Source organism: Theropithecus gelada, chromosome 2, assembly GCF_003255815.1.
Source record: "Theropithecus gelada isolate Dixy chromosome 2, Tgel_1.0, whole genome shotgun sequence".
Classification (NCBI taxonomy): Eukaryota; Metazoa; Chordata; class Mammalia; order Primates; family Cercopithecidae; genus Theropithecus; species Theropithecus gelada.
The window spans coordinates 27,364,137-27,372,858 of NC_037669.1; the positions used below are offsets into that span (position 1 = coordinate 27,364,137).

Below are 8,722 nucleotides of genomic sequence, written 5' to 3' on the forward strand. Positions count from 1 at the left end.
CCCATATGTCCCTCCAGTCACCACTCATTCCTCTGTTTCCCTTTTTTCAAAACTCTTTGAGAGTTGTATGTGTTTGCTATCTTTCATTACCTCTCCCTTCATTCTAAATTGTTTGCACTTTACAGAAGTTTTTATTTTCACTGTTAAACCAAAGCAGTTCCTACCAGGAACACAAACAACCTTTATGAAGCTAAATTCAATGGTTGATCCTCAGTCTTCAGCTACTGGGTCACATGACATGATTAACACTTTCTTCTGGACACATTTTTCTCATGTGGCCTCTGGATCATCTCTCCTCATTCACAGTTCTAGTTCTCTTTTGTTTGTTCCTCCCAATGTCTCTGATCTCTAAGTAGAGTGTCTTACACCCTACCTTTGCTCTTCTCCTTTATATATCTGTTCCTTATCTTTTCTCTTTCCCCATTTTTTTCCTATCTGTCCCATCTTATCTGTTTTTGTGATCTTAAATGCTTTCTTTATGGAGATGAGACTCCCAAATTTGGATCTGCAATCTGGATCTCTTTCCTCAATTCCAGAATCATACATCCAACTGCTTAAATGTCATCTTCCCCTTGCTTTCAAATGACTTCACATTTATTAAAGTCCAACTATGAACTTCTGCTTTACATTAAAGATCTGCTCCTCCTCTTTTCTGTCTCAATAAATTCCAACCAATCCATTAGCAAATGCCATCAGCTCTACCTTCAAAAAATATATATAAAAACAACAACAGTGCGTGCCTCCTCCTCACCACTTCCACTGCTATGTCTATACTTTCACCCACCACTGGATGTTTGCACAGACTTTTTACAGGTCTCACTGCCTCTGCCCTTCACTCCTGGCAGCCTATACTCAATACAGCCAGGGCCAGCATCATAGGCATATGACCCGTGCAGTCACACAGGGCCCCTCACTCACAAGGACCCAGTGCTCGGTTTAATGCTGTGCTGTTGCCATCTTAATTTTTGAACAAATAGCCTCACACTTTCATTTCTCACCAGGTCCTTCAAACTGTAGCCAGTCCTGAATGCACCCAACTGGGTCTTTTAAATCATAAACCAGATCATATCACATCTCTGCTCAAGACACTACAAAGGCTTCCTACCTCATTCAGAATAAAAGGCAAAAGCCCTACAATGGCCTCCAGGGACACATGTGACACCTCTCCCCACCTCTCACCTCTCTGATCTCATCTTCTATCACTCTGCCTTTTGCACATTCCTTGATGTTTCTCAAACACACTAAGAACACTTTCAACCTTAGGGCCCTTGCATAGCTTTTTCTTCTGACTGCTGCACTCTTACTTGAACATTGCATGACTTGCTCTCATGTTTTCTTCAAGCTAAATTATAAGTGAAGCCTTCTCAGATTACTCTAAATAAAATAGAAATCAACATCAACCCCTTGGCACTCTGGTGCTTTCTACCCACTTTATCTCCTTTATTTATTTATTTATGACAGGGTCTCACTGTCACCCAGGCTGGAGTACAGTGGTGCGATCATGGCTCACTGCAGTCTCAAACTCCTGGGCTCAAGCAATCCTCCCACCTCAGCTTCCCAAGTAGCTGGGACCATAGGCATGAACCACCACACCTGGCTATTTTTGTTGTTGTTGTTGTTGAGGGAGGGTCTTACTATGTTGCCCAGGCTGGTCTCAATCTCCTGAGCTCAGGCAATCCTCCCACCTCAGCCTCCCAAAGTGCTGGGATCACAGGCGTGAACCACCCACCCACATGCCCAGCTCACCTGCTTTATTTTTTACCTTATACCTATCACAAGCTGACATTCATTCTTACTTAATTACTTACATATAGCCTGTATGCCTCTGCAAATCTAAAATGTAAGCTTCCCAATCTCGGGGATATTGAGCTGTTCTTTGTGATATTTCTCTCACCTGGGGCACTGCATATCACATAGTATTTGTTGAATGAATGAATGAATGAATGAATGAATGAATGCACACATCATATTGAGAGGCAGGCAGCATTGCTTCCATGCCCATGTTGTGTATACACTTCAGGTAAGCTAATAGCAGTGAAACTGATGCCACTTCTCAAGTATCTTGAAAGTATCAGAGAGAAAGTGTTTCAAAAGAGCAAATGAGTGACTCTAGTCCAACTGAAGACACAGCCATTCATGTGACAATTGTCTTCTATTTCTTTGTGAGCTGCTGTACTGCTGCCTTATGAACATCTTTAACTTTTCTGCTGTTAGTTAATATTTTTACATGTTGAAATATGATTTCCTCAACCCCAAGGCTCTCCCTGTAGATAGAAAATTCTCCCTTATGACCCAGAAGAGCACACTCTGGGTCTACTCACTCTCTCAATGTGGGATGATTAGTTGGTTGTCAACACCACAAGACTCTCCTCATCTGATGGATGTAGACATACCAGAGTTTCAAACTTTCAGAGGAAGAGCCAGAAATGTTCATCGAGAATACATTTGTGCCATTTAGTTAAAGCTCTCTGCAATGGATGCATTGCTGGTGCTCTGCTCAGTTCCTCTTTACCTGCTTCTGCACTCATGCTGTGATGGGAGCTGTGAGTACTGATGGATGCCCCCTTCTCCTGAGAATTGCTCTCGGCCAGTGCTAGCACAGGAAGCTCTACCTCTTTCCCTTCTCACCAAACCCTGGGCCAAGGACTAATCGACCCAGGTAGGGCAACCCCATGCCTTGGGATGGTATTAACCCTGTGGTGCAATTTGTGCTCCAGAGCTTCCCCAGAGGTGAGACGGAAGCACGTGTCCTGTTGTGTCCACAGCTACACTCAGCCTTTTTTGCTCACTCAATCCCCATTTTGGGCTATGTCTTCAGAAACTAAACCGAAGGCACTATCCAAAGATTACTTGTGTATTTCTTGTAGAAGCCCCTTCCACCCACACACATATACCTTCCTTAAATAGATTCCTATGACCTACCAGATGAAGCCCAGGCTTCTTATCTGCACATTAGGTCTTTGCATGGTCAGTCAGGTCTCTGTCTTTCAAGATTTATTTTTCACTATCATACACCATATTAACCTACTCAGGGCTGATTATTTTACATTCTCTCCCAGCCCTGCACATTCTTTGCAAAGGCCTCCCCTGCCTTGCCTGAATGATGAACACTCTATTCCTTATTCAAGACTCTAATATCACTTCCCCGTGAAGGCTCCTCAGATTCCTCTAGGCTCAGTAGGTGCCACTCCTCAGTTCCCTACAGCATATGGTGTCAATGACAACAGTGATATGCTTGTCTGATTCCTCCACTTAACTGTGAACTTTTTGCTGTTGTTAATAAAGATGTTTATTTTGCATTTTATACAGAACAGCCTGAAGTCTGCCTCATGACTTGATGGCTACCCAGGGATTTACGTGTGTCCAACTGAACACCGTGGTTCTGGGATTGGGGATCCACACAAACAAAGGCAGGAGTTTGGAGGGAAGAAGGAGGCACAGCAGGAATGTATCTCAAGCCCACCTCAAAGACAGCATAGCATTCTGAGTTGCTGAAAACCTGTGCAAATGGGGCCTCTAAAACAAACATTGTACTGTGAGCTCTTGGGGAAGGTACAGGAAAAGGATGTTGATAAATAAGGGGGCATTTTCTTGAGGCAGCGGATGAGGAGGGAGGCTTACTATTTTTAATGCCCTCCACCCCAGGACATGATAATCAGAGGAGATCACGTCCAATCTTGAATCAGTTCCCTGTTCAAAAAGTGGTGCTAATACCCCAGGGACCAGACTCTGAAAATACCATGCTGGTCATTCCTGAGTCCCTGTTCTTTGCCCCACAACATATTAGAAGGGTAAGGGAAAGTCAGAAGGTAGTGGCTTGTGTTCTGTGGAAGTAAAAAACCTGAGTTCATATTAAGCACTGATAAAACCCAATCACTGGGACCACAGATCTGTTGAGAGGTTTCTAGTAGGGACCAAGAGTAGGAGGTCCAGAACATCCTCAGCTCGAGATACAACAGGTGTGGAAAGTCTGGGAGGAGGTGAGTATTGAAGTAATGGGAAACAGACCACTCCCAGGCCTTAATTTTAATTGGATAGTTTTAAAAATCGAAATAGAATCTAACGTTGGGTGCCAGTCACCACAAATGCCATGCCTTTATGGTCACTTGGTATCTTAAAGATTTGCCAAAGCATGCCTGTCTGGCTAACCAAAAGGTCTTTCTAGGAGGTGTTCGTGTGCATGAGAGAGTGCCAAGGGGCTTGGTACTGTTGACTATCCAGTGTGATTCCTATGGAAACAGAAGGGGCAGAGTCTTGGTTAGCTGGCTTGTTGAGGTTTGACAGAGAAGCAGCAAAAGCTCTAACGTGACTATAGATTCTCTGCAACTGGCTTTGACCCAGAGAAAGAGGAGCCACATTCTCACTCTAGAGATACAGAGGGACCACACCTAAACCACAGCACATGCATTAGTTCTGGTCATCCTACAGTTGATGGGCAACTCATACCAGGCAGGGGAAGGGAGCTGGTTAGGGAAGAAGGGATCATTTTTCATTTTTTAAACTCTAAATTAATATTTTAACCTCAAACATATTATCAGTGCCTCAGATAGAATTTAATCTTAAGTCTTTAAAGGCCCCCTGAAACAACAATATACATTTTTTAAGGTTTCCTCACTTTCTGATAGTCAGTTTCTCCCAGTATCCAGTTTTATCCTGACATAGAGTCCACAGACTTCATCAGACCACCTGTGCTCATGGACTTGGGTCTTTCTAGAGGGAAGTCTCGGGCTCAACTACAGATGAGCTGTGCCAGTACACCCACTGCCTGTGATGCCCCAAACAGGACCGCATAGCAATGTATCTCCATCATGCTATAGTACAGGAGAGCACCCCACCATGAGCATCTACTTTGGGCCCAGGATTCTTGGCCTTACCCTAATCTCAGAGGATATTGGGCACAATCTTGTATAACTGAGCAACCAACTTAAACATGGGATCATTATGCGGTGTTTCAGAGCAAACTCTTGCTGATAGGTACATTGTGGCTCAGTCTTCCTTAGCACTGCATGGCCATAGCCTGGAACAACCCATCTCGAGTTGAAAGTAGTCTCGTAACTTCTCATCTGACACATCTTTGCCGACTTCCATCTGTAGTTGTGTTAGCCAGACAGGCACTTCCTGATTTGCCAGTCCATGCAGAGGACCTGCCAGCCCGTTCATGGCTGCTGCAAAGGACAGGGAAGGGTCTGAAAGGGCACTGCCCGCCAAGTGGCTGCTATAAGCACTTACATTGCTGTGCTCATGGTCACTGTGGATGGTGAGCTACAGGTGCTTGAGCTCAGTGAACTGAGCATCAGTATAGTCTAACATGTTGGTGAAACTGTGGGACCAGTCCAGCTTAGAGTCAGTGGCCCCAATACCGCTGCCCTCTCAGTAGAGATTTTGGTAGACCTTTGCTGCAACACAAGGTAGCTTTGTGATTAGATATACATGGTCTTCATAAATCAACTCCCAGTACTTGGTTTGGCTGGCACCCTCTGCATGTGCTCAGGGAAAGTTGTTTAGGGCTGCCATGGCTTCACTGAGCTCAAACATGGGTATAGATTGGTGGGAACGTTGTCCAGCATGGTGACCACATGGGAAGGCAGAGCTGCCCTCTTTGCCCACTCTCTCGAGAGCCAAGATACCTGTTCCTCTCTTGGGGTCTGTCCAGTTACCAGCAGCCAAAATAAGTCCCCTGGGTAGGGGTCCTTCCCCACCCTTAGCCTTGGGTAGCAGTTTTTGGTATTCAGGGATACTAAAGCCTTGGAAACAGAAACCCTCATGAGGATCAAGAATGGATGTTTTATACACCAGTCCCTTAATGCCTCTCATGTCGCCATACATTGCTTCTGCAGTGATTTGGCCCACCACCTTCTTGCCATGTCGCTGCCTGAAGGTCTTAATTCTGGCCTGCTCCTTAACTATCAGGTCAGCCAATAAGTCTTTCAAATTCTTGGAGGAAGCACTGGCACGCCAGGCAGCAGAACAAGACAAGATGCACTGTTGCTTCCCAAGAGCCTGGCAGCCGCACTGGGTAAAACCATGGTGAGTGACCTCTGCGATCTGGTGGAGAGGGAAGAAGGGGAGAGAGCTGCGGCAGGAACAGGAACCATCACCACGGCACCAGAGACAGCAATGGGTGGACAAGGTTGAAAGGAGGCAGCTGAGGGAACGCGTAGATGAACCCGCAGCAGGTGCCCAGCCGGGGGTCCTCAGCAAGGCCCTGCCCACTGCCAACTATGAACTTATTAAAAGTGACTTTCCAATAGTTCTTAGCAGCATGTAGAGTAGAAGATGGAACAATGTATAGCTTCAGAATGCATAGAGCCAATGCATTTTTGGATTACAAATAAATCAATTTAAGACCTATTGCTTCTGACAATGATTTGCAAATTGAGAAAATTCTGGAAAAATAGACATCCAACAAGTTAATAGTGATTATACCTAATGACAGGGTTACTGGTGGGGTTTTGCTTATTTGTATGTTCTTATTTGTTTCTTGTTTCTTATGTCAGCAAATTTTAAATAGCGTATGCAAAATGATGATCCCAATAATAAAAAATACTGTGTTTATTCATAAGAGTTAATGTTTATAGAAAGGAAAAGACGAGAATGTTTTTGGACAGATTAGGATTTAAACAAAAATGTTAAACAGAATACAAAATACGTTTTTTCTCCTGTTGTCTAGCTTTTGTGCAGTGAACACATGTTGTTTTTATAATAAGAAATATACATTTTAAGTTTCAAAATTACTTAGAAAGATTTTGTAAACAACCTAAAAGAAAATAAGTGTGTTTGGTGCATCCATTTCTGAGTTTACAGTAGTGTTGAATAGCCCAGCCAAACAACACATGACCTGAATCGAATACAAGTTTACTTGACTCACTCACTATTCCAGAAGGGTGACCACATTCTTTTGTGTTACTACATGTCATCAGTGCCTGTAAGAGACACAAGTCTTTGAATGGTGTTAAGGTTTTTCATTGGTTTTCTGGTATTCTTAACATTTTATGGTCAAGGTCCTTTGATGTGGGTTCATCCCATAATACTTGTGACGAATGAAAATACATGAACATGGAAGGAAAAACAGGAATGAATTGAGAAAAATTACATCATTCCAGGTAGTCTGTCTCTCCAAAAAGAAATCATCAAACTAAACCACATGGTATTAAAATTCATTCCTAAATTCTCAGCACAAATAAACTCTTTTTTCTTGGAAAGGAAAGTAATGAAAGTGATGACAATATTTAAGATGAGATATCATCTTAGCTGCTTTACATATTCTATGTTGAGAAGTCTTTTCTTTAAATATTAATTTGTCTGAACAGCTTTCACCTTTTCCTCTCTATAAAATATTATTTAGGCCAGGCGTGGTGGCTCACGCCTATAATCCCAGCACTTTGGGAGGCCGAGGCAGGCGGATCACTTGAGGTCAGGAGTTTGAGACCAGCCTGGCCAACAGGGTGAAACCCCATCTCTACTAAATATATTTTAAAAAATTAGCTGGGCATGGTGGCACATACCTGCAATCTCAGCTACTTGGGAGGCTGAGGCATGAAAATTGCTTGAACCCAGGGGGCAGAGGTTGCAGTGAGCCAAGATTGTGCCACTGCACTACAGCTTGGGAGACAGAGCAAGACTCTGTCTCAAAAATAAATAAATAAATGCATACATATTATTTAATTATCAGTTCACTATTTAAGGGATACAATACTGTGTTTTCATTTTTGGGATCATAATTTTATATATTGTTATTCAAGTTCACTAATAATTTAGAGATTTTCTGCATGTTTTAAGGGATAATATGATAGGAAGGGTGAGCTACATGTTTTGATTCCATAATTTTAAAAAATTTGTTTGGTAAGGCGTACTCAAATGAACTGTAATGACACCTTATTTCTGCAGTGCCTTTCATCTGAAGATCTCAAAATATCCAACATTTTGAACACATTATTAAACTATTCTCACTGTGACAAAAGTACTATATTTTAGAAATATTTAAATTTTTCCATTCTTTATCCTCCCTAGATGTGTTGATGCCTTTGGAATTTTCAAAGAAAATGTTGTTCATATTTAATAGGCAATTTGGAAAATATTTTATAATGTAACTTAGTTTCTACAGTAGCACACAAAGTATATGGGGGGATATTCTTAGCTCGACAAGCGTAACAAAACAAACAAAAAAAAGGATTAAAACTACCTGTAATTCCAGCACTTTGGGAGGCCAAGGCAGGAGGATTGCTTGAGGCCAGGAGTTCAAGACCACCCTGGGATAACATAGCAAGATCTTGTCTCTACAAAAAAAATAAAATAAAATAAAAATTAACTGGGTGTGGTGGAACATGCCTGTAGTCCTAGCTACTCAAGAGGCTGAGGTGGGAGGATTGCTTGAGCCCAGGAGTCTGAGATTACAGTGAACTGTGATCATCAGGTCATTGGACTTCAACCTGGGTGTCAGACAGAGACCCTGACTCTAAAATAAAAATAAAAATAAAAGTACCTGTAATATTTTGAATATCTATTATGCACCAGGCCCTATGCCAGGCATGCTACATTTGATATCTTAAAACCTCAGCCAGGCGCAGAGGCTCATGCCTATAATCCCAGCACTTTGGAAGGCCGAGGTGGATGGATCACGAGGTCAGGAGATCGAGACCATCCTGGCTAACACAGTGAAACCCCATCTCTACTAAAAATACAAACAATTAGCCAGGCATGGTGGCTGGCGCCTGTAGTCCCA

The 8,722-nt window shown here is 42.7% G+C and overlaps 1 pseudogene across 1 annotated transcript; it reads right to left on the reverse strand.

Moving 5' to 3' along the window:
- Positions 1-4,648: 4,648 nt before the first annotated feature.
- On the reverse strand, positions 4,649-6,783 carry LOC112618297 (annotated as a pseudogene). Its single transcript, XR_003118059.1, has one exon. The product of XR_003118059.1 is annotated as a citrate synthase, mitochondrial-like (transcript).
- Between the last annotated feature and the right edge of the window lie 1,939 nt (positions 6,784-8,722).